At 42.7% G+C, this 26,739-nt stretch overlaps 1 protein-coding gene across 5 annotated transcripts in view; it reads right to left on the bottom strand.

Moving 5' to 3' along the window:
- Positions 1 to 26,739, bottom strand: part of ACSL6 (acyl-CoA synthetase long chain family member 6) — a 262,251-nt gene that overhangs the window by 170,944 nt on the left and 64,568 nt on the right. The window lies entirely within an intron of this gene.

Below are 26,739 nucleotides of genomic sequence, written 5' to 3' on the forward strand. Positions count from 1 at the left end.
GAGTTAATTTTGGTACAGCCCAGCACCAGGACCCAACTCTATCTCGAGTCTGGGAAAATGTAGTAGTGGTTGAGGGTGAGCCGCAACAATCGGGGGCCGAGTCTATGTTCCCCTGGTTTGTGGTTCAACAGGAGATGCTGTACCGAGTAAATCAACTACAGGGTGAGCATATTGAACAGCTGGTGGTGCCCAAGGCGTATCGCAAGCTCGTGTTGGATTTAGCCCACCAACATGTTCTTGGGGGACACCTGGGCCAGCAGAACACGCAAGACCGGATTCTACAGAGGTTCTACTGGCCCAGTGTGTTCAGAGAGGTAGAAGAGTATTGCAAGTCTTGCCCAACCTGCCAGATAACCAGCCCCAGCCACATTTCCTTAGTCCCCTGGTCCCTCTCCCTATTATTGAGGTTCCATTCGAGCGGATCGCTATGGATCTCATAGGCCCAATACCGAAGTCAGCTAGAGGGCACCAGCACATCCTGGTCATCCTCGACTACGCCACGCGGCACCCAGAGGTGGTGCCTCTGCGTCATACGTCAGCTAAACTCATAGCTAAGGAGTTGATGGAAATGTTTTCTAGAGTGAGTCTTCCTAAGGAGGTTCTAACTGACCAAGGGACCCCATTTATGTCCAAGGTCATGAGAGAACTCTGTAAGTTGCTCCACATAAAACAATTACGGACAGCCGTGTATCATCCCCAAACGGATAGCCTGGTAGAGAGGTTTAACCAGATGCTAAAAAATATGTTGAAAAGAGTGGTGTCTAAGGATGGGAGGGACTGGGACCTTCTTCTGCCCTCTCTCATGTTTGCAGTGCGAGAAGTGCCCCAGGCCTCTACCGGGTTCTCGCCCTTCAAACTGCTATACGGCAGACACCTTCGCGGTTTAATGGACGTCGCCAAAGAGGTGTGGGAACAACAAACCACACCGCACAAAAGTGTAGTTGAGTATGTCACCCAGATGCAGGGACGGATGGAAACAGTGTTGCCTCTGGTTAGGGAGCATATGGAGGCAGCTCAGCGAGCCCAGAGTAGGGTCTATAATCGGCAGGCTCGGGTCCGAAACTTTTTTTTTTTTTAAACTCGTTTTATTGGAGTATAAAGGTGCATTATCAAAGTACATGACAATTTGGCATGTCAATAAATTCAATAAAAGAAATCACAGCATCAACATACAGATTGACTTAAAACAATCACAGAAAATACAGAAAAAATAAAATAAAACATTTGAAAACATTTTGTGGTACATTATTCTTGATGTAATTACAATTTCCCCTGGACGCAGCAGGGCTTCTGACAGTATACCAGTACAATTCCTAAACAGTTTCACGCATGCCAGATGAGGGATTTTATCCCAGGTGACTATTGACTACAAGGACATTCTACATTTCCCATCAAAGTCTACATATAAATATGAAATTTCATCGAGAATTTAGTGTATTGGTGGACGCACACCACTCCCCCCACACTTTCTCAAATTTCTGAGGGCATCCCCTGTGAATGTAGACTACTTTTTCTAGAGGAATAATCTGATTTACTACCTGTTTCCAGTGGTTAACATTAGTCATCCTATCAGCCATCCACCTAAGGGCTATAGCCTTCCTAGCCAGAAATAAAGTTTCTTCCAAAAATATCCTATGATGGTGAGACCACTGTTCCTCATCTATGATTCCCAACAAGCACATCTTAGGGCAAAGGGGAACATGTCCTGGCACTAAACCTGACAATAAGGACGTCACATCCCTCCAATAATTTTGTATGAGTCTACAATCCCACATCATGTGCCAAAAGGTGGCACCGGCCTGATGACATCTTAGGCAGTTGTCGTTCTCAGACCTACCCATTTTAAACAGCCTACTAGGAGTGAGGTAGCTTCTATGAAGTATATGTAATTGTACCATCTTATTATTGACCGAGGGAGACACTCTTGTAGGAGCTGCTAACGCCTTGGTCCATTATGTCTCAGAAAGAGATGGAATGCAGATCCTCCATTTATCTTCTACGGTCAGAGGGGACATGTTCATTTTCGTGGTTATGAGGTGCATGTAGATAGCCGATATGAGACCTCTAGGGCCTTGTGTGGAGAGCACTCCAATCAATGGATAGTTAGAAATCTTTCTAGAGCCCCTACCAAACTGTGCAGAGAGGGCATGTCTAATCTGTAGATACCTGAAGAACATGTGTCTTGGAGTACCAGATTTTTCCTGAATCCGAGAGAAGGATCTCAAGGATCCTCTCTCATATAGATCACCCAGGGTCAGAATCCCATGCTCCTTCCACATCGCAGCGCCATCATGCCTTTTTAAATGCTGAAACATAGGGTTTTCCCACAAGGGCACTACGTCTGGGATATCGTTATAAGATTTTAGCTTAGCTGCCTCCCAAACCTGATGGGCTAACCTATTTAATAGAAGGGCTTTTCCATGGAACAGACTAATATCTTCCAATACTGGCCATAGGGAATGTAACTGGAGGAAATCTTGTAAATAGAACTCCGCATTGGGGAGAGGCTGTGAGGACACCCAAGAAACAAGGTAACGCAGCTGCCCCGCTAGGAAGTAAAGAAACAGGTCTGGAAGTGCCGCCCCTCCCTGCAATTTAGGTCTCTGCAAAGTACGGATCGCCACTTTCCTTCTAGCCGCTCCCCAGATGAAGGCTGACATCATAGAGTGAAGTCGATCAAAGAACCTCCTCGGGACGGTCGTGCTTGCATGTTCCAACACATATAAAGCTTTGGGGAGAAGAACCATCTTTATGAGGTTCAGGCGCCCCATCAGTGAAATAGGAACAGATTGCCATGCTGCAAATTTCTTAGTGAATAAAGAGATTAAGGGCTCTGTGTTCAAAGTATATGCTAGAGGGGGATCTCTAGTTATTATAATACCTAGGTATTTAAACCGATCCACCACTGGAAGATTGCAATATATCGTATAGGCCACCCCTCAGGCTTAAGAGGCATCAGAGCCGACTTGGACCAATTAATATGCAATCCAGAGAAACGGCCAAAAGTTTCAATCAACTCAATCGCTCTAGGTAATGACCGTTCCGCCCTATCCATAAAAAGGATCAGATCGTCAGCGTATATCCCAACTCTGTCCTCTCTACCCCCTAAGGAAATACCACTATAGACTCCATCCTGTCTCAGTCTAAAGTGCTAAATGCTCTATTGCGACTGCAAACAGGAGGGGTGACAGAGGACATCCTTGCCTTGTCCCTCTCCTAATGTTATTGGATGTGGATCTCCCAGGTATGAATCCGGATTGATCCAGGTGTACAATAGATGCAATGACCCTATTCAATCTATTGGCAATTATTTTCGTGAGAACCTTATAATCTAGGTTTAGCAAGGATATAGGTCTGTACGAACCACATTCCAAAGGATCTTTATCTGGTTTCAAGATGACCACTATGGTGGCATCATAAAATGAGTCTGGAAGTTTCTGTTGAGTCTTAGCCGCCTGCAGCATGTTTTTCATTCTGGGGGCCAAAATTTCACTATATCTATTGTACACCTCAATCGGGATGCCATCCGGGCCGGGTGCCTTACCAGTCGTCAGACCTCGTTTCTTCTAGAGTAAAATCCCCCTCTAGCATTTCCCTATCCTCAGCACACAGTTGGGGGTGTATCACCTCCTGTAAGTATACTGCAAGCTCCTGGGGAGAGTAATGTATCACTGAACTATATAATTCTTGATAGAATTCCTGGAATCTAGCAATAATGTTCGGCGACTTTTCTTTCATCTCTCCATCCGACCCTTTGATGCGGAGGACTAGCGGGGCTAAGGCATTATTTCGGGCAATATGGGCGAGTAGCTTACCTGCCTGACCCCCCTCCGCAAAAGACTGTTGTTTAAGAAAAAAAAAAATTGGTCGCTCTTCTCCTGCAGGTGTTGCATGTATTGTCGCCCCTTAAGGAGCCAGTCTAGCCTGTTAACCTCAGAAGGGTTGCTAGTGAAAGCAGTCTCGGCTACCTTACAAGTCTCTTGAAGCTCTACTTCCCTACGGTGAGATTCTCTTTTAATAAATGCTATGGATGATTTAATGCACCCCCTTAGGTAAGCTTTTAACGTTTCCCAAAGCAGTAGTTCGTCTGTGGTGTCTCCCTGCACTTCAAAAAACATATGGAGTTGATCCGGGATTCGATCATTAGATCCTATTAGGGTTAACCAAAAGGGATGTATACGCATCTTGTTCCCTCTCTCCCGGCCGACAGTAAGAACTTTGCTAGCAGCGGAGCATGATCAGAGGGCCCCTGCGGGCAGAACTCTATACTCTCCAGTTCAGTAAGGGTCAGTGCATTACCCATGATGTAATCTATCCTGGATAAGGCACCTCTAGAAGGGGTGAAGCAAGAGTACTGCACCGCTAGGGGGTGTTTCTCCCGCCATAAGTCAAGCCATCCCATCTCAGTGGCCACTTTAAGAAGTGCTGATGTTTAGCTAGTTGTCACCTTAACTCTTGCTGGGTCCCGAAATCTATCTAATTCCGAATTCATTAGCATATTAAAGTCCCCCAATACATAATAATCTGACATTCGGATACTGTACTACAAAACTCACCACTGCCTGTAGGACAGATGTGCTGGCCGGCGGAGGATTATATACATTAATGATGACATATGGAGTACAGCTGATATATGCATACATAAATATGTACCGTCCATCCGGATCCACAACAGACCTCTGCAGTTCCCATCTCAGGCTACTATGTAATAGTACCGCTACCCCTCTTGAGTACGAATTCCCATATGCATTGGTGCTCCACTGTACCCACGGCTTCTTTATCCTGTTACCCGTTTCTAATGTCAAGTGGGTCTCTTGCAATCCCAGGATATGTGGAGCAAGCCGACGCACATGTGAAAACACCGCTATTCTCTTCATAGGCCCGCCCAAACCTCTCACATTCCACGACATGACTGTTAGACCCGCCATGCTATCCTAAATTCCATGAATTGCATAGATAATGTCCCTTTGAATAGGTTCTCGGATCTCTCTTCTCTGCCACCCACCCTACATAACTGCGTCACATTGTCCCAGGAAATGAGTAAGTACCACCATAACAAACATATAAAAAGAAAAAAAACACATCTGAATGTCAAGAACAACAGGTAATGAGCAGGTTTAAAGCCTGCTTCGTTCATGACCATATATACGGGCACCTGCACGGTGTACATAGATGTTAACCCAGTACAGGTATTCGCCGGGTGAATCCCTTGGTCATGTACCACTAAACAGCCAAATATCAACTAATACAAGTGCAGGAATTAAACATTGCAGATAACTAAACACTCCGCATATCCCTGATAAGGAACCATGATATGTATACGATACCAAGGGCATAATTCCGTGAGCGGAGTCCAGCTTTAAGCAAATCAGCGTCCTTCACAGGTCGACGCAGAACAGGTAAGTGGAGTGAAGATCTCAAAACTGCTCAGGTCCGTGTCTCGGTCTGCTGGCTGCCCGTTCATCAGCTTCCCTTGGATCTGTGAAGAACAAGGATTTCCCGCCATCTACAATCCGGAGCCGTGCTGGATACGACATGGCGTACTGGACATTCATCTCACGTAGCTTCCTCTTGACAACCACAAAGGTAGATCACTTTTTATGCAACTCCGCCGAAAAATCTGGGAATAGTGAAATCCTGGAGTTATTATAAGATAAATTCTGCGCGGTTCTTGCCAAATTAAGCAGCAGATCCCTGTCCTTCCAGTTCAGGAGTCTGGCTAGCAAGGGTCTGGAGGGAGCCCCGGGTGGGGGAGGTCTAGCCAGGACTCTATGAGCCCTTTCTACGGCATATGTCGCTGAGAACGTGGCCCCTGAGAATGTGGTCTTGAACCAGTTTTCTATGAAGGACGCTGGATCCATTCCTTCAGCCTTTTCCAGAAGGCCCAAGATTCGGATGTTATTGCGTCTCGATCTGTTCTCTAAATCGTCGCACTTTTGCTGCCACAATTGAACATTCTGCTCCAGATCCGATAGTTTAGTCTGCATAGGTCTGGTGATGTCTTCCAGCTCCGACACCCTGTGCTCTGTCTCTCTCACCCTCTCCCTCAGCTGCTGCACATCATGCCTGAGGAGCCCAACATCTACTTTCATCTCCTCAATTTTGCTTGTGAGGGAGGTTTGACACATAGAAATTGCAGTCATCAGCTGTTCATGGGCTGCTTTAGGTGAGCATTCTGGCTCTTCCTCGCTTTGAGGATCTTGCTGCAGGGTCGCATGAGCGCCCGCATTAGATGGAGACGCGGCGCCATGTTGGTTCTCAGCTCTTGCAAATTCCTTGAGCCGCTCCGCAGCCGCCTGTGCCTTGCTTGGGCTCATTTTGTTCCTCCGGGTGGTCCCCCTTTGTTTCTGGACCTGCCACTCTATGTTTGCGGCTGATTAGTAGTCAGGATTAAGGAGGATTTCGGTCGGGTCTCGGAGCGTCGCTCAGAAGCGTGCGCTCATACCGGATGTCGGTCACGCCCCCCGGGTCCGAAACTTTAACCCGGGTGATCGGGTGTTGGTTCTGGTGCCGACTGTAGACAGTAAGTTCCTAGCTAGGTGGCAGGGGCCCTACGAGGTACTAGAGAAAATTGGACCAGTAGATTACAAAGTACACCAGCCAGAGAGGCGAAAGCCGCAACAGGTGTACCATGTGAATCTGCTCAAGCCGTGGAAGTTGTTGTGCATTTTTATAAGTGTACAATGTATCTGATGATACTATATTCAATATGGATGATCATTTCCTTTAATAGCATGTGATCAGCATGAACCTGAAAAAAAAACCAAGATGGGTTCATGGCAAGTTCAATGTGTTAAAAGTGAATATATAGAGAGGATTATAGTTTTTATTATTGTTTAGAGACATGGATTTATCTATACTGGTTTCTCTAAACATATCTGTCTGAGGAACAATGGGTGTTTCATGGCCATGATCTGATAAGGAAAGATATCCATAAAACACATCTGGTGCGGAACAGGATATCTATTCATATATTCACAGATATATATATATATATATATATATATATATATATATATATATATATATATATATATATATACATACATACATACATACAAAGGAAAAATGGCGGCACTGGTATGCAGTCTAGTGGAAATAGGGTGCACGTCTCCAGGGGAATAGGCTTCTTACCCCAATTTTGTAGTCCAGAAAAATGGGCGGCACTCCAAGAAAAAGTACAAGTGAACTTTATTCACCCAGGTGGTGCAACGTTTCGGTTCTGCACTAGAACCTTTTTCAAGCAGAATTACAACTCAAATCACAGCATTATATACAGGTGAAACAATTAGCTAGCTGAACATGTGATCACACTCCACCCTGTGGGTGTGTTACAAATCTTGATCATCCAATAAAAAAAGATGTATACAACAAAAATGAACACAATGCAGATGCAATAAAGCATATATGTGACAGAATATATAAGTGACATATACATGTTTACACATAGTGTATCAATGACCACATAATGTATCGATCATTTATAAAAATCGATCTGTCCGATCGGTGCACTGTGATGTGATATGTTTTATAAAAAAGAGAGTAGCAGAGAGGGGGGAGGGCGATCAAAGAAACATACGGTGAGACTCGGGAAGATGACGCTGCGGCCCGATTTGATGACATCAGAGGTCTTCGGCCGGCACATCTCAGAGTGGTGCGCAGTGAACAACAAACAACGTTGAGCAACGGCATGACAGGTTCCTTTTGTCCCTCTGGTATGTTTCTTTGATCGCCCTCCCCCCTCTCTGCTACTCTCTTTTTTATAAAACATATCACATCACAGTGCACCGATCGGACAGATCGATTTTATAAATGATCGATACATTATGTGGTCATTGATACACTATGTGTAAACATGTATATGTCACTTATATATTCTGTCACATATATGCTTTATTGCATCTGCATTGTGTTCATTTTTGTTGTATACATCTTTTTTTATTTGATGATCAAGATTTGTAACACACCCACAGGGTGGAGTGTGATCACATGTTCAGCTAGCTAATTGTTTCACCTGTATATAATGCTGTGATTTGAGTTGTAATTCTGCTTGAAAAAGGTTCTAGTGCAGAACCGAAACGTTGCACCACCTGGGTGAATAAAGTTCACTTGTACTTTTTCTTGGAGTGCCGCCCATTTTTCTGGACTATATATATATATATATATATATATATATATATATTCCTGTGTGCATTTATTTAGCTTTGAACTTGTTAATGATTCATATAAACTATGCAATATTGATGTATTATAACCAAATATTATTAATGCATATTTAATAAAATAAAAATATGAAATCATAATTTTTATGTTTTATAAAAAAAATATTTTCAAAGAGAAAGAAAAAGAAACAATACATGGTACATGATATAAGCAAGACGCCGAAACATGGCGCATTTACAGGTATAGATACAGCGCATGCATTATGTTATCCATACAATGGTATTCCAAGTACTAGGCTTGGAGGATAGAAAGTATACAAAGCAGTGAGGATATGAAGTATACAAATATGAAAACCTGGGGTTAATTTTACTTTCCAACATCCAACCTTTGTAATAAAATATTGGGCATGGGTTATATTATTCTAGGCAAAAGTCAGATTAAATAAATAAAATTTGTTGTACCCGGTGAGTCTATGGAGGTCCATTCTAAGGCATTAGAACGTGAGAATGGCCACTAGTAAATCTAAATTCTTTCCATCCCCGCCATTGTTTCACAAATTTCTGATGGTTCCTTGATTCCCATGCGGAAAGTTCCTCAAAACGGTAGAGCTGGTCAATCTTATTTTTCCACTTCTCTATGGATGGGAGGGTGGTTAGTAACCAATATTTTGGGATCAAGAGGCGGGCTGCTATGAGCAGCTGTCTAAATAAGAAGGGGGGGGGTGATAGTCGTTTGCCTCCTTGGATTCATAGTAATTGAGCAATGCTCCAAGAGGAGACATTGCTATTGAGATTGCTTAATCGGAAAATTTCTTTCCACCATTCCTTCAAAGGGGGGCACTCCCACCAAATATGAAAAAAGGTGCCTCTATCGCTCAAGCACCTCCAGCACCTATCTGAAGCGAAGTCAGAGAAAAGGCAAGTGATTTCTGGTGTCTTATACCATCTGGTCAATATTTTATACCCATTTTCCTGAATACGAACGCACCTAGATGTGATATGAGGCATTAGTAAAAGGTCTGGTATCTTATACGGGGAAAAGGTTTGTCCCAGGTCTTTTTCCCAATGGCGGATGGAGGCAGGTTTTACAAGTAGAGGGGGCGAGTTTAGTCTGTGAAAAAGTTGGGAAATTAGTTTTTTTTATTGGGTTTTTGTTATTGATGAGTGCCTCAATCCAGACTAATGGACGGAGGAGGTCACCTTCAGAGATATGTTGTGATAAGTATGAGTGAAGATACGATATTGGAGAGAGGTATAGATGGCTGGGAGACAGTAAATTCTGAAACTCTGCGATGGATAGTACCTGGCCCTCCGAGTTAAAAAGGGAGGAGACTGGTAATTCTGAGTCTCTCAACGATCTAGGTGTACTCTCGTATACCGTAGAGAAGTGCCCAATACGTTGCTTAAGGACAGGAGAGGGGACGGGTAAGGTATTGAGCAGTGGGTGTTTTGGAACCATTTCCATGCCTTCAGCGTGGCCTGGATAATTGGGTATGGAGAGGAAGGTATGGGTTTATAGCTGGAGTTGCCCAATAGTGTGGAACGAAGTGGTTTCCCCAAAAGTTCCTGTTCTATAGTTACCCATGGTTTAGGATTTGTGGTCCTCAGCCAGTCCACCACTCTAGATACCAGAACTGCTTTTCCATAAAGTTCGGGGTCAGGGAGAGCCATACCCCCATCCCTTTTGGGACGAGAAAGAGTATCGAAAGAGATTCTAGGTTTTTTATCATGCCACAAGAATTTGCGGAACAATGTCTTAAGGGAGTTGTAGTATGACTTAGGTACTGGAATGGGGAGGACCTGTTGTAGGTAGGTAAGGCGTGGAAGGATTAAAGACATTAGGAGTTTTTTTCTGCCAAACCATGATATGATGTGGTTGTTCAAGTTATTTAAGCTTGAGGAGATGGATTGTAGGAGAGGGAAGTAATTAAGATCAAAGAGGTCAGCTATTTTGGGGCTAATCTTAATCCCTAAGTAGGTGAGGAATGGGGATGACCAATCAAAGGATGAGTTTACTTTTAAGCAAGTCTGTGTAGTTTGGGAGATGCTGAAGCAAATGATAAGCGACTTTTGTTTATTGATTTTGAAATTGGAGAGGGAACTATAACTGTCTAAGTGGCTTTGGATTGCCTGTAAGGATGTTTCTGGGTTTGTGGTCATAATCATGATGTCATCTGCAAAAGCAGCAAGCTTATGCTCCCGGCCCCCCAGGGTAATTCCTTTTATTAGTGGGTCTGCTCTCAAGCAAGTCAGAAGGGGTTCAAGGGCTAATACGAAAAGCAAGGGAGATAAGGGACAACCCTGGCGTGTGCCGTTCCTTATGGTGAAGGGATCTGATAAATCTCCGTTTACTAAAATCGAGGCTGAAGCCTGGTGATACATGGCGAATGTGGCTTGTACAAAGGGACCAGGTAGGCCAAATCCCCTCAAGACCAGTTCCAGATAGGACCAATTGATTCTATCAAATGCTTTTTCCGCATCTGTGCTCAGTAAAAGGAGTGGCTTGGAACGTAAGGCCGCATAATATGTGATATTCAGGACTCTGGAGGTATTGTCCCTCCCCTCCCTTCCCCGGACAAAGCCTACCTGGTCCCCCTGCACCAACGATGGGAGAACTGCGGCCAGACGATTCGCCAGCATCTTCGCCAGTAACTTGAGATCAATATTGAGGAGTGAAATGGGTCTATAGCTAGCACATTGATTTGGGTTTTTACCTTCTTTTGGGATTATTGTTATGTGAGCTAATGTCATATCTTTTGAAAGCTGGTTCCCTTGCAGGGTCAAGTTACAGACTGAAAGTAAGTGAGGGATTAAGATTTTTTGGTAAGTTTTATAATATGAGACAGTTAGTCCGTCTGGTCCCGGACTTTTGCTAGGTGGTGCTTGCTTTAGCGCTGCTAAGATTTCTGTCGTAGTAAAGGGGGTGGATAACTTTTGTTGAGAGTCTGAGGAGAGAGAGGGGGGATCCAGCGTGTCCAAAAAAGATGTTAAAAGATGAGGTTAGCGAGGAGTGAGTTTCTGGACTTAGAGAAGGGGGAATATTATATAAGGATTCGTAGAAATCCTTAAAGCGGGATGCAATTAACTTAGCGGAGTAGAGTGGAGTACCCTGAGGAGAGTCTATCTGGTGTATATAGTTTGCAGCTTTCCTTTCTTTAATTCTGCTCATCATAAATTTTGAGGCTTTGTCCCCATTGGCGAAGAATTTGTGTTGGGAGTTTAGGAAATATTTTGTGGAAGTGTGATGGAGTAGTGACTTTATTTCTGCTCTATGGTTGGAGAGTTCCTGCAAGTGCGCGTCTGAGAGAGAGCGTTTGTGTAGGGATTCCAATGTTTTAATCTTTTGGCAAAGGGCCTCTAATTTTCTACCCCTCTCTCTTTTAAGAAAAGATCCCAAACTGATAAAATGCCCTCTAATAAATGGTTTGTGTGCATCCCAGAGGGATTGGGCAGATGTTTAAGGGTTATCATTGAGGGTAAAGTATTCTTTTAGCATTTCCGAAATTTTGTCACTGGATGATTTGTCTCCTAAAAGGGATTCATTCAGGCGCCATCTAAATTTGTTTGTGGTGGGAGTCGGAGCTAAAACCTTCAGGAAGATAGGGGCGTGATCAGAGAGGTGTATGGAGCCTATTGATGTTTCCTGACAAAGCTGTAGATGCGACTTAGAAAGAAATTAATAATCCAGTCTTTGATATGAACCATGGACATTGGAAAATAAACTATAGTCTCTTAGATCAGGATGGAACGTGCGCCATACATCTATAAGGCGCAGGCTCCATAGACCTTCCCTTATTCCACGAAGGGTATTGCTGGATAAAGCGGATCTTTGAGTGGATGAATCCAGTTTTGGGTTCAGTGTAGAATTTAAATCACCTCCCAATACCACTAGGCCCTCCGCAAATCTCTCAATAATTGGGAAAATTGCAGAGAACCACCTGGATTGTCCAGAGTTAGGAGCATAAAGATTAATAATAGTGTATATATGAGGACCTATACTGCCCTTAATCATGATGTATCTCCCATCTACATCTAACATTTGTGATATAAATTTGAATGGGACATTCCTCCGAAATTCAATGCTTACTCCCCCAGATGCAGATGAATTTCCTCCACAATGATACCATTGGGAAAAGTGAGCAAAGGAGAGATTGGGGTATTTGTTAACTTTGAAGTGTGTCTCCTGTAGGAGAAGGACACTGGCCCCCTGCTTTGCATAACAATGTAAAAATCTGGCTCCTCTTAGAGGGAGAGTTGAAGCCTCTTACATTATAAGACGCAAAGGATAGGTCAGCCATGTCTTTTAAAGTAGTAACAATTACTTAGCTGGAGCTTGTCTCTCTCCCAAAAAAGCATCTCGCTTCCATGTGGACTCTGGCCTATCAGGTGAGGCAGATTGGATGTCAGAGGAGTCCCCAGTTTTCTCTGTATCCTGGATAAGTATGGATCAAGTACCTTAAACATAGTAAGAACAGTATCAAAAACATAAATAAAAGCAAATAAAACAATAATGAAGTCAAATAAGAAAAAAGACCCGCCGAGGAGGATCAGAACAATGTTAATAGAGAGGATTGTAAGGGGGAAAATGGTTGATCAACCCAGTTACGATCCCCACAGAACCAGCCTGGGCCTCTGTGGAGAGGCTATCATAAGGAGGAGAGAGGACATAGCAATCTTGAAGAGGAAGATACAGTAGGCAGCGTTTTAGATTTGCCTAAGAAATAGACAGGTGGGTGAGAGTGTGTATCAGGTAGGTGGTTGAAGAGAGGAGTGATAGATAATAAGTAAAGCTTTGGGAATGGGACTAGAAGAGGATTAATTCCAAGATTTTCCACTGAAAGGATGTCAGGAGACAGTGGTAGTGCAAAACCTATGGGGTGAATTGAATGTTCCTTCTTTTTGCCTTCTGCGACTTGGGGGTACGCTGCTGTTCAAATGGGACGATTACTGGTAGTTCCAGGATATCATGGTAAAGTTCCCAGTTTTCTATCTCCATAGGCGGGATCTGCAGATGGGTGAAAACGTCGGTCAGATCGGCGTAAGTGGAGACAGATAGGTGACGTCCTGCATGGGTGAAGGAAATCCCAAAGGGAAAAGACCACCGGTACAGAATCTTGTTCAGCCTAAGCCAGTCGGTTAGAGGCTTCAGGGAGCGACGTTTTCTAAGTGTGGATGGAGCCAGGTCCTGGAAGACCGAAATAGGTGATTCTTCATATATCAGGTTGTCCTGGTTCCTAGCAGCCTCCAAGATAGCTGCTTTGTCTTGAAAATTGAGGAAGCGACACATTATATCTCTGGGTTTAGGTTTCGGTCTGGGCCCAGTAGGGATTTGCATATTTCTTGAATAGTGGTAGATATGTCCATAGCTTGGATTGATTCAGAAAGACCTCTGAACCTGAGGTTATTCCTTCGCCCTCGATTCTCCTGATCTTCAAGAGCGTTTTGCAGGTCATTAAGATGGGAATGACATTTCTGTAAGGAGGATGCAGTAGCATTTTGATGGGCAATGATCGCATTCTGATGCGTTTCTAACGAGACCACTCTATCTCCCACATGAAGAATATCATGGCGGAGTGCCAATAGTTAGCTCAAGATTGGCTCCATGGCCCTGCTGAGGGTTTGCTTCAAGAAACGGCGTGTGATCGGGAGGGCCGATTTGCTGAGTGTTTCCTCGGCGTCTGAGTCCCCTTCCGAGAGGTCAGTGGAGCGCTCGGTGGCTTTAGGCGCGGGAGTCGGCGCCATCTTGGGCTCCCTCGCAGCGACCGTTGCGGCTGCTTTCAAGATAAATTTATCCATATCGCCACTTGTATTGCCCGTTTTGTTGGGGTTAAAGGACTCACACGACCTTGGCTGTCCTATTTTGACCATCTCTCCGACAGTTAGCTTATTTTAGCTGGCGCTGTGAGGATTCTTGTACGGAGCTCACACGTCTATGCTGCCATCACAGTCAGGCACCGGCTTCGCCCCGTGAAATCATAATTTTGTATGATTTCATATCTTATATGAAATAAATACTCAACATATTTTGGAGGCAATGATGAGATTGATTGAGATATTTCTATAACCAATTTGTGCAATTAGTGAAAATATTCCTTAATCCTTAATGACAAGTCAAATTGTTGTTGTTATTGATTATTGATCAGAATCATAACAGGCAGCGACCCAGGTAATGGCCAGGCTAAAGCAGATAGTCCATCTGACCCAGGAAAGAAAATCTATAAGGTTATCAAATATGTTTATTCCCGTTTGAAGTTAGATAAAAATATAGATGAATGGACTAATGAGCTGCAGGCAAAAGCCTATGAAGAAGGTGGGAATATATGGAAGTTAGGTGCCATGGTTGATAGATACCTGACATATATGGATTTGGCAAATGATAATACCAAGAGGGACCAACACCTCTTATGTGCATTGCAACCTGTTGTGTATGCATTGTTGGCAGTCAGTACTCTTTCTAAAGTTAGGTATGAGTCTATAATGGGTACAAAAATATATGTATTCAAGATGGAATCAGAACTAAAATCCGCAGAAGCGAAGAGCAAAGACTTAGAGTACAACCTTAGTCACAGCCGTGATGCATACCAAAAGGCAAAAAGTGATTTAGAGGATTTATATCTCCAGTATTCAAAAATTAAACAGACAGATGGTTCATCCAATAATGTAGTCAATGCTGAAAGGGATCCATCTAACACTGTGAGATCTCCTGATCCTCCATTTCTTACTCCCCAATATCCAGACATGTCATCACATGCTCTTAAAACAGACCCCATCCAAGACACTCAGCAACCTGAAAGTGTTGGCATGATTACTATCACGATCGGCGTAACTGTCACATACGTGACACGGAGGGAGGAAAAGAGGGAGGCCCTGCCCTAGTGAGAGGGAAGGTGGTGACCCCTGACTCACCTTGCGGCTGGCGCCTGGCTGCCCTGTCGTCCCTAGACGGGTTCCTCACCCGTACGCCGATCACGTGCCTAAAACCCTGGCTTTCCCTAGGATGAGCCCTAGATAGTGAACAGGGCGGTGGGAACACTAGTCCGCACCACTAGCTCTAAAGGAAAACACCAAGGGGAGGACAGACAATACAAACTAAACATATAATCCAGGGTGGGCAACAACAGGAGACAACAAAAGCCCAACAGGGATCCGGAGGGTAGCACTCTGGAACAACAACCAGATTCTCAGCTCCAGTGGGTCAGCATAGATGTCCAGGCAGGAAGCTCTATAACTGGCAACAAGAGAAGTGTGAGAGGAGAATATAAGGAGTTTGGGAGTGGCAGACAAGAAACAGCTGAGGAGGAGAAGCTACGGATCCCTGAGTGAGACAAAAAGGATAGCAAGGCAAACACAGAAAACAAACACTAAGAAACACCGTGAACTTTAGACATAGAGTGCGCAGCCACCCGCTGCGACTTCCTGACCCCGGGTATAACGGAGTCAGACGTGGCTCTTGACACCCTCGTGACAATTACACAGGAGGCATTAACCCAGTTGAGTCGGGTATTTCAAACTGTAACCGCCTTACAGGTTGGTGACGGCTGCCACCACGCTGCATAATATCAGTGATTGCCATGCAACAGGTGAGAAAAGGTTTAAAAAATTCCCAGAGCAAAAGGTAGCTGAAGCTAAGGTAAACAATAGCTTGGGATTTGAAAGCCAGCCACGAAGGTTCCCTCAGTCTACAGGACCTGCTCAACAAGCCCAGCAACAACAGGTAGGGCCGCCCAAACAGACCAAACCCCAAAATACTAATGGATCAGAGGGGAATAATTCAGGTAATGGGAATTCTAACTACCGTACCTATTACAATAAGGGTCCCCAGGGATACAGGCCCTATAACAATAGGGGTTACCAGGGTTATAAGCGTTGGGATAATAGGCTCAGACAACAAAGGGAAGATAGGCAGGAATCCTCAAATTCACCCAGGAGTAGGTCACCTACCAATAACCAGGCTGCCCAGCAAAGCAAAAATGTGCCCAAACCAAACAGGTTTGATCAGCTGGTAGAGCAAGTGGCCCAGCTGAGCAACATGGTAAGTAAGTTGTCCCAGTTATCCCCAGAAAAAACAGCCTAATCCTTTTTTAGGGGCAACTGCTGGTCCCAGAAGTTTAACATCATAAAGCAGATTGGGCCGGTTCGGAACCTAGGCCACTGTAAGGATATTAAGTTGATTGTGGTAGAATCTGATGTGATTCCTAATTCTATATTTCCTTTCTGTACCCCTGACCCTGAAATTAGGGCCAGGGGGGAAATTTCTAATATGTCATTTGTCTTGCAGTCTAATAATGTCAATTCATATGACCAGATGTCTGTTCCAGTGTGTAATCCATCGTTCCAGCATCCAGCCATGAGCCAGCTGTGATTTGTGATGTCACACAGCTTGTCCCAAAGAAGGGGGGGGGGGCTAATGCTGCTCCTCCAGCTTGTCCTGGGAGACTCAGGAATGCAGAGGTCACGGAGCTGCAAAGAGGTCAACCTCTCAGACAGCAGATGGGTAAACATCCTAACTTTCTCTGTGATTTGTTGCAGGTGGATGGCCGATACTTTGTGGAGATATATCTCCAAAATGAACTTATCGGACCAATCAAAGGATTAATAGACACTGGATCACAAGCCACCATTTTATCTTGCACTTATTTCCAACAGGTTTTGGATTTAACATCAAAGAAGCCACTATTAAGGTCATTTGATGGCTCTTTGATAAGTGTGGGTGGAGATGCCTTACAGGTAAAAGGAACATCCTGATTGACATTTAAGATTGTCTTCTTGCCAATTAGACATCCCACATTGATTGTGGATCTTCCATATGATCGGATGATCATAGGAATCGATTTATTAAAAAGATTGAGTCCCATAGTTGATTTCATTAAAGAAGCAGTATGGACTCAGGTGAAGGCACCCATTGCCTATGAATACTCTTGCAACACACAATCCAGAGGGACAAAATCAAAAAGGTAACTCTGGATGATGATATATTAACCATGTCTCTTGAAAGGGGGAATCACAAAGTCATGGACCTGACCAGGCACGTTCAATCGATGGTACGGATTGAAAAGGATCAAACTTAATGGTCAATTTCATCTCTGCTCGGACCTAAGACAGTTGGACAAACGTGTTTATAAATTATAACTCCATCAATCATTATTTTTAAATAATCATCAATTTTATTGGTACTTACAGAGTTATAACCATTTCTGGCCTCACAGACATTAAGAACATTTAAAATTATCAGTCAGACTTCAGGTGTGTGGCAGTTACAATTCATATAAATAAAGTGCAAGTGCAAAAATATGTATGGAAAGATACAATCATATAGGAAGTGTTATCCTGTCCACAGTGTATGGTCACAGAGTCAAACTTTCGACCCTGGATCCTACGGACATTGTGAAACACACTGCTTTGCTCGGTTATCATACAATCAGCAAAGAACTTTGCATACTGACCCAAGTATCTGTCCCAACACCGTCAGACTGTGCCCCGACGCGCGTTTCGCCATCAGCTTTTTCAAGGGGTAATGACAATAACTAAATAGCCGGATATACAGTACAAACCAAAAGTTTGGACACACCTCCTCATTCAAAGAGTTTTCTTTATTTTCATGACTATAACAATTGTAGATTCACACTGAAGGCATCAAAACTATGAATTAACACATGTGGAATTATATACATAACAAAAAAGTGTGAATATGTCATATTCTGCGTTCTTCAAAGTAGCCACCTTTTTCTTTGATTACTGCTTTGCACACTCTTGGCATTCACTTGATGAGTTTCAAGAGGTAGTCACCTGAAATTGTCTTCCAACGGTCTTGAAGGAGTTCCCAGAGATGCTTAGCACTTGTTGGCCCTTTTGCCTTCACTCTGTGGTCCAGCTCACCCCAAACCATCTCGATTGGGTTCAGGTCCGGTGACTGGAGGCCAGGTCATCTGGCGCGGCACTCCATCACTCTCCTTCATGGTCAAATAGCCCTTACACAGCCTGGAGGTGTGTTTGGGGTCATTGTCCTGTTGAAAAATAAATGATGGTCCAACTAAACGCAAACCGGATGGAATAGCATGCCGCTGCAAGATGCTGTGGTAGCCATGCTGGTTTAGTATGCCTTCAATTTTGAATAAATCCCTAACAGTGTCACCAGCAAAGCACCCCCACACCATCACACCTCCTCCGCCATGCTTCACGGTGGGAACCAGGCATGTAGAGTCCATCTGTTCACCTTTTCTGCGTCGCACAAAGACACAGTGGTTGGAACCAAAGATCTCAAATTTGGACTTATCAGACCAAAGCACAGATTTCCACTGGTCCATGTCCATTCCTTGTGTTCTTTAGCCCAAACAAGTCTCTTCTGCTTGTTGCCTGTCCTGAGCAGTGGTTTCCTAGCAGATATTCTACCATGAAGGCCTGATTCACACAGTCTCCTCTTAACAGTTGTTCTAGAGATGTGTCTGCTGCTAGAACTCTGTGTGGCATTGACCTGGTCTCTAATTTGAGCTGCTGTTAACCTGCGATTTCTGAGGCTGGTGACTCGGATGAACTTATCCTCCGCAGCAGAGGTGACTCTTGGTCTTCCTTTCCTGGGGCGGTCTGCATGTGAGCCAGTTTCTTTGTAGCACTTGATGGCTTTTGTGACTGCACTTGGGCACACTTTCAAAGTTTTCACAATTTTTCGGACTGACTGACCTTCATTTCTTAAAGTAATGATGGCCACTCATTTTTCTTTACTTAGAATTTGTATTATGGCAAGAAAAAAAGCAGCTAACAGTCTATTCAGTAGGACTGTAAGCTGTGTATCCACCTGACTTTTCCACAACACAACTGATGGTCGCAACCCCATTTATAAGGCAAGAAATCCCACTTATTAAACCTGACAGGGCACACCTGTGAAGTGAAAACCATTTCAGGTGACTACCTCTTGAAGCTCATCAAGAGAATGCCAAGAGTGTGCAAAGCAGTAATCAAAGCAAAAGGTGGCTACTTTGAAGAACCTAGAATATGGCATACTTTCAGTTGTTTCACAATTTTTTGTTATGTATATAATTCCACATGTGTTAATTCATAGTTTTGATGCCTTCAGTGTGAATCTACAATTTTCATAGTCATGAAAATAAAGAAAACTCTTTGAATGAGAAGGTGTGTCCAAACTTTTGGTCTGTACTGTATATGGTCACAGAAGTGGGCTTGGAGTCCTCATGTTTTTTTTCCTGCATACTAGAAGTCTTCCATCGGATCTGATTGATCTCTTGATGAGGCTATTGGATTATGTATTGAGGCATAATTATTTTTTATTTAAAGATCAGTATTATTTACAATTGCGAGGGGTGGCGATGGGTGCGACATGCGCACCCTTGTATGCAAATTTATTTCTAGGCAATTGGGAACGACAGTGTGTGCAGGCATCCATGGATGAAGTAGATGGGGAGGTAATATCATGGATGCGATTCATAGATGATGTTTTGTTTATATGGCAGGGGTCACGGGAGTCTTTGAATTTATTTTTGGAAAAATTGAATGAGAACAAATGGAACATCATCCTAACCAAAATGGTGAGTCAAAAGGTAATTGATTTTCTGGACATAAATATTAAAGTAACGATAAATGGTGAACTAGAAACTTCGGTCCATAGAAAATCCACTGCTGTCAACTCTCTACTTCATGCGACTTCATTTCACTCCAAACATCAGAAAAACTCAATACCTATTGGCCAATTCTTAAGGGCAAAACATATCTGTACATCAAGAGGAGACTTGAAAGTGAATCGCATACCCTGAAAAAACGGTTTACACAACGGGGCTATAATTAATGCGACATACAGCATGGCTACATGCGTGCCACCAACACATTGAGGGAGTCTCTATTGTCCTCCAAGGTTTGGGACGATTCATCGGCGCTGTCCACTATACGCATAATAACTAACTACAATACACAATGGTACAATACGAGAGGGATCTTTAAGAAATTATGGCCAATCCTAAAATTGGATGTGGATCTGGGGAAAATATTAACACCTACCCCCATGTTTGTGGCTAAACGTAGTAGGAATCTTAAGGATATCCTAGTGAGGAGCCACTATATACCATCAAAGTCTGGATTAATTTTTGAATCCAAGGGTCCTAAATGGGGATCAGTACCATGTGGACACTGTACAACATGCAGAGCCATTGTAAAGACTAAGACTTTTGAGGACTCCTCTAGTAGAGTGAGCTACAATATTGCACACTTCATTAATTGTAGTGTTACAGGCGTTATATATCATGCCACATGTCCATGTGGCCTGATATATATCGGTATGACAACCCGTGAACTACGGTTCCGCATACAGGAACATCAGAAATATATTCTGCAGCCAAAATAGGTGATGGAGACAGGGACAAGCTTTTAAAGCTAAAACCGATTGCGAAACATTTTTGCCAAAAACATAACAACTGTTGGCAAGATCAAAAATTTAGGGGGATAGATAGGGTCTCCCTAGGTGCGCAAGGTGGAGATTTGTTTAAACGGTTGGAGCAGGTTGAAAGCAAGTGGATTGTAAAACTGAATACCCAGGTGCCACATGGACTGAATGATAAGATCCCATTTGCTTCGTTCTTGTAGGGTGCAGCATCATCCCTGAACTGTGGTGTTTTAAGTAATAAAGATTTATTGTATTTTAGGTTCCTGTAGCCGGGATATTGTGGTCGTGTTGTATGATATCTATTAATATGTCTCTCTTTTATTTATATATGTAGGACATGTGTGTAATTTGGCCATGGAATATGAATACTGGAAGTCCATCTTCTCCATGATGATCTCACTATCACTATTTGCTCTATGTATGACTTGTGATGAACAAATAAATTGAATTAATCTAATTTATTTAATCACACGTGTTCTGTATACGATTAATATGTGTTTGGTTTTTATTCTTGTTTTTTATTATGATGAGTGTAGGGGTGGAATTTGGGGCTGTGTGATTCGGTTTATCTATGGAACCCTTGTATTCACGCATGTACCCCTGGGCACCTATGTACATATAGATATAACTTGATATTCTTGCTTTTTTCTGTCACTTTGACACAATTATTTATTAGTGACTATAGTGATGTGGGTGTGTATGGTACACTCATGCACACGCTCTTCACTTCTCACTATTTCACTTTCCTCCTTTACATAGTTCTTTTTATTTCACCTGTGATGAATTATTCCGTGTTGGACAAAAAATTCTATAATAAGGGCCACTATGTGATATAGGCATTGTAATTTTAAAATAAATTTGCACTGGCACTTTAAATGGAGTGATAATGACTATTTAATGTGTGATTTTAAGGATACCATGTATATTGGGAGTTATAATATGTCAACACAATTGATTATTGTTAGATTGTTATGAGTATTAAATTAAAGTATTGTCACTGTATGAATATCCCTATGATTACCTGGGATTATCCATGTAGGAGATATCATATATAGTTCACTATCACTATATGCATAATATGTATTTATTGGCACTTATTTGACAAGTCCGGTGATGATTGTGGTGATTTTTGTGTACATCTATGGAGAAACATGCTATGTCTTATATATATATATTGATGTAATGTTTGGAAAATGGACATATGGGGATGATGGATACATGCATATAGAGATGGGCCGTGACAACTACTTTCCCTCAGCTAAGATGGGGCTCGTAGTGCGCGCGTCCTTCTGCGCAGCCGCAGGCTTGGCTCTGACGTGGAACGCTCTGTGCTCCGAGGAGCGCGGCCGTCCTACGTCATCGCTGCGACCGCGTACGCAGGCACCAGCGGTGCGCGGCGGTTCGCGTGCCATACCAGACGATGCCAGTAATTTTAATCCATACAGGTGAGGAGTTGTAGTATCCGGCCCACTGTTGAATTGACCATCATTTATTGGTCCAACATAAACTACCCCACCCACTTCTGTGACCATAAATATCCGGTTATTTATTGTCATTACCCCTTGAAAAAGCTGACGGCGAAACGCGCGTCGGGGCTCAGTCTGACGGTGTTGTGACAGATACTTGGGTCAGTATGCAAAGTTCTTTGCTGATTGTATGATAACCGAGCAAAGCAGTGTGTTTCACAATGTCCGTAGGATCCAGGGTCGAAAGTTTGACTCTGTGACCATACACTGTGGACAGGATAACACTTCCTATATGCACTGATTGTATCTTTCCATACATATTTTTGCACTTGCACTTTATTTATATGAATTGTAACTGCCACACACCTGAAGTCTGACTGATAATTTTAAATGTTCTTAATGTCTGTGAGGCCAGAAATGGTTATAACTCTGTAAGTACCAATAAAATTGATTATTTAAAAATAATGATTGATGGAGTTATAATTTGTGATTCAATTTGATCTATGTGTCTATGGATTGGTTGCGCTAATGGTGATACTGGATCCCTGATATAGTAAGTTTAAGGGAAACAAGTGTTGGTTGTAAACGTGTTTATATATCCGGATGGCCCATGCCATATATTGACCAATGTTTGGCACAAATACAAGGATCCAAAATCTTCACTGCCCTTGCCCTGTGCACAAGGATATTGGACGATTAAGGTGGATGAAAGGGATCAGTACAAACTGGCATTTACATTTGGCAAACGACAGTATGCGTGGACTCGTCTGCCCTTCGGGTACATAAATGTGGGCCATGAGTTTGCAGTGTTCATGCATAAGGCAATGCCTGGTGCCACTGAACGAGGTACCTTAACCTATGTGGATGACATCCTGATCAAAAGTACAACTTTTGAGGAACATATTCAGGAGTTGAGGCATGTACTAACCCAGCTGAGGAAAGCAGGTGTAAAACTTTTTTTGCAGAAGCTCAATGGTGCCGGACCAAGGTTAATTTCCTATGTCATGAAGTCATGAAGTGGAATTAACCCACAGAAAAAGAAGGTGGAAGCAGTGACCAAGACAAAATCTCCTATAAAGCTCAAGGAGTTGAGATAATTCCTGGGCATGATGAACTACTCACGTAAGTTCATAGATAATTATGCAGAAATTACAAAACCTCTTTTGCAGTTGCTAAAGAAAGAAGTAAAATGGGAATGGAGTGAGCGTCATGAGCAAGCTGCAACCGAGCTCAAGGCCAAACTTATCCAGGCTCCATGCCTTGCTTATCCAGAAGGGGGAAAACCTTTCTTCGTGGAAACAGGTTTCACTGATAAAAGCATAAGTGCAGTTCTTTTCCAAAAACAGGAAAACCGGAACAAGATCATCGCCTATGCCAGCAAATCCTTGTCACCGGTTGAGGTAAAATTCAATGATTGTGAGAAAGCATTATTGTCAACTGTGTGGGCCTTGCAATATGTTAGGAGTTTTATCCAAGGCAAAAGGATCATTGTGGAGACCGCACATCAGCTGCTGCAATACTTGCAGAGTGATCGTATAAGAGATGGAGACTTGTCAAACAGCAGTATAACCGCCTGGACAATGTCCTTAATGGGATGGCCATTGGAGATCAGGTACAAACAAAAAAATAAAAACCCAGTTGCTCAAGGATTAGCAGAACGCCATGACTGTACCCATACCCGTAAAGGTGAGTCAATGGAAAATGATTTCCTGGAGGAACAATCATCATCTCCATATAAATCTTATGAAGAGGAGTATTGTAAATCATTACCATGTGTGTACGTAGACGCCTGTCCGAATGTACATTGGTTGCAGGTATTGGAGTCGTGTGGAATAATACATTCCTAGATGTATCCGTTGGATGCAAAATTGGTTCCAAAAGCAGCCAGGTTGCAGAACTTACTGCTATGTACAAAGCCGTACAAATGGCTATCGAATATGATGTTAAGGAGTTTGTAATCATCACAGATTCTGATTATATTCATAACAGCTTTGTGGAGTACTTTCCCAGATGGAAAAGATCCGACATGATGAGATGTAATAACAAGCCAGTAAAGCATGGTAAGATGTTTTGTAAAATTGATGAGATAATTACCGCCCACAGTCTTACCATTTATTGGAAGAAGGTAAGAGGTCATTCAAAATATCCAGGCATGGATAAAGAGGGGAATTACCTAGTGGATTCCCTTGCCAAGCAAGCAGCCATTGACTGAGAAGTCATTGATGACCTCGTGGGAACTATCCAACTGGATGCTATGACAAGGAGTCAGGCAGAAAGGGAGCTGAAGCCAATGTGGCACAGTGGAGCCAAGAATCCCCTAGTGAGGATCTCATTGCAAGCCAAAAGGGGGATCCAATTATTGGTCTCTTTTATAAGCACATTGAGGATCCACACAACTGTTCCATAACCACAGAAGACTGTGTGGGTAAGGAGGAGTTACGAATTGTGATGAAAGGTAAGTCCCAATTCTCATTACAGGATGGAATGCTGCTAAGAACCTCGAAGAACGGTATCACGCAATGGGTAGTACCTGCAGCATACCGAGGTCTGATGTTGCAACATGCACATGATGCCCCAACAGCTGGTCATCGAGGTGAGAAAATAACGTACGAGTTACTACGGGACTAAACTTACTGGCTACATATGTTACAAGATGTGCGAACATATTGTCAGGGATGTGTAATCTGCCCTCAATTCCAGCCACAAGGACCCACTCATCGGGCACCGCTGATGAAAAGGGGGATGTCCATGCCATGATCAGACATCCAAATTGATTTCATTGGACTAGTAACAACCTCATCAAAAGGCAACAAATATATGTTAACCGTAATCTGTTCACCAAATGGCTGGAATGTTTGCCGTGCAAAACATGCAGTTCAAGCGTATGTGCATCTCTGCTCATTAACCACGTATTTTCTAGATTTGGTCTTCCCCAGCGCATCAAATGCGATCGTGGAAGTCACTTCACCAGAGAGGTGATGACAAAGATGTGGGAAATCCTGGGGGTAAAGAGGAAGCTACATATAGCTTATCGACCAGCCTCTAGTGGTGGAGTATAACATTACAACCAGTCCATTGTGAACATTCTGAAAAAGTTTGTCAATGACTCTGGTAAGGACTGGGATGTCAAGTTGCCTTTGGTGCTTATGGCCATCAGAGCCACCCCAAGTGCAGCAACTAAGCTTTCTCCCTTCAAGATAATCACGGTAAGGAAGACGGTGTTACCCCAGCATTTACTTTACAGGACAACAGACCATAACTTGATCAATATGTGGAAAATTTATCCAAGCACCTTCAGTATGCTTTTGTGCTTTTGTGCCCAGAAGAATATAGAGAAAGCCGCAGTGAGTGCTAAGATGTACTACGATCTGAAGACTAGTGATGAGCGGGAGGTGCCATATTCGATTTTGCGATATTTTGCGAATATTCTAAAAGACGAAGTTAGAGCAATATTATGAAATTTCGTAAATACACATATAGATTGTAATTTAGCTAATATAGTGCTATAATCCTTTTTTTCTAATTTTTTTTTGCCTCTTCTGAACTTAAGTTTTGTAAAATATGTACACTATTAAAAAAATTACTATAGCAGTATATTAGCTAAAATACAATCTATGTGTATTTTACGAAATTTCGTAATATTGCTCTAACTTCGTCTTTTAGAATATTCTAAAAGACGAAGTTAGAGCAATATTACGAAATTTCGTAAAATACCCATATAGATTGTAATTTAGCTAATATGGAATATAGCAGTGCCAAGTTGAAATCGCCATGTGATTACTTCGAGTTATATTAATTGCATCGCGATTTCAACTTAATGCTATATTCCATATAGGTTAATTCTAGCCTAATAGTCTAGAATTAACGAATATGGAATATAGCAGTGTTAAATTGAAATCGCAATTCGATTATTATAACTTGAATTAATCGAATTGCGATTTCAACGCAATTCTCAAATCCGACAGTACATTCTAGTATATGGAGACGTTCCCATGGTGATGGGGACGCTCCATGAGCACAGAAGTCGGTAGAAGCGGCAACGGGCACTGACTGGAGCAGCCAGGAATCCAAAGGACAGGTAAGAACAACTTTAGGGAAGTAGGAAAGAAAAAACATATAACAATAAAAAATAATATTCGATTTCGCAAATATATAGAACGATATTCTAAATATTCGCGAAATCTCGAAATTGCGATATTCGAGAAAAAAAATTGCAATTTGAATATTCGCGCTCAACACTACTGAAGACTACACAGAAGGAGTATCAAATTTCCGATCGGGTGTATCTCTATAACTTCGCTCGGGATCAAGTGAAGGAGAGAAAATTCCTACCTTCCTGGAAAGGTCCCTATGTCATCACTGACAAATTATCTCCAGTGGTCTATAAGATCAAAATCCCTAAGGGGGATGAGTTTATTGAAAAATGGGTGCACATTAATCAGCTACGTGTTTGTCATCCTAGTCCACGACTTCGAGAGATTGAAGGAGCTGGATGAAAAGAGATAAAGAGACTTTACGGTTCCAGCTAAAGATGGAAATAAGGATTGGAAAAGTGTTATCTGTTATTCTACATCTTTAACTCATACTAACTCATCTTGATGTACGTTTCCTCTGTAACAGAATATCTTCTGACTCACCTCCGAAACCAGAACTTACTCTGCCCAAGAAAAGAACGTATGCCAATCAGAGGTATATGGTATTAGTAACTCTTTTCTTGCAGGAA

The sequence above is a fragment of the Bufo gargarizans genome, chromosome 2 (assembly GCF_014858855.1).
Source record: "Bufo gargarizans isolate SCDJY-AF-19 chromosome 2, ASM1485885v1, whole genome shotgun sequence".
NCBI lineage: Eukaryota > Metazoa > Chordata > Amphibia > Anura > Bufonidae > Bufo > Bufo gargarizans.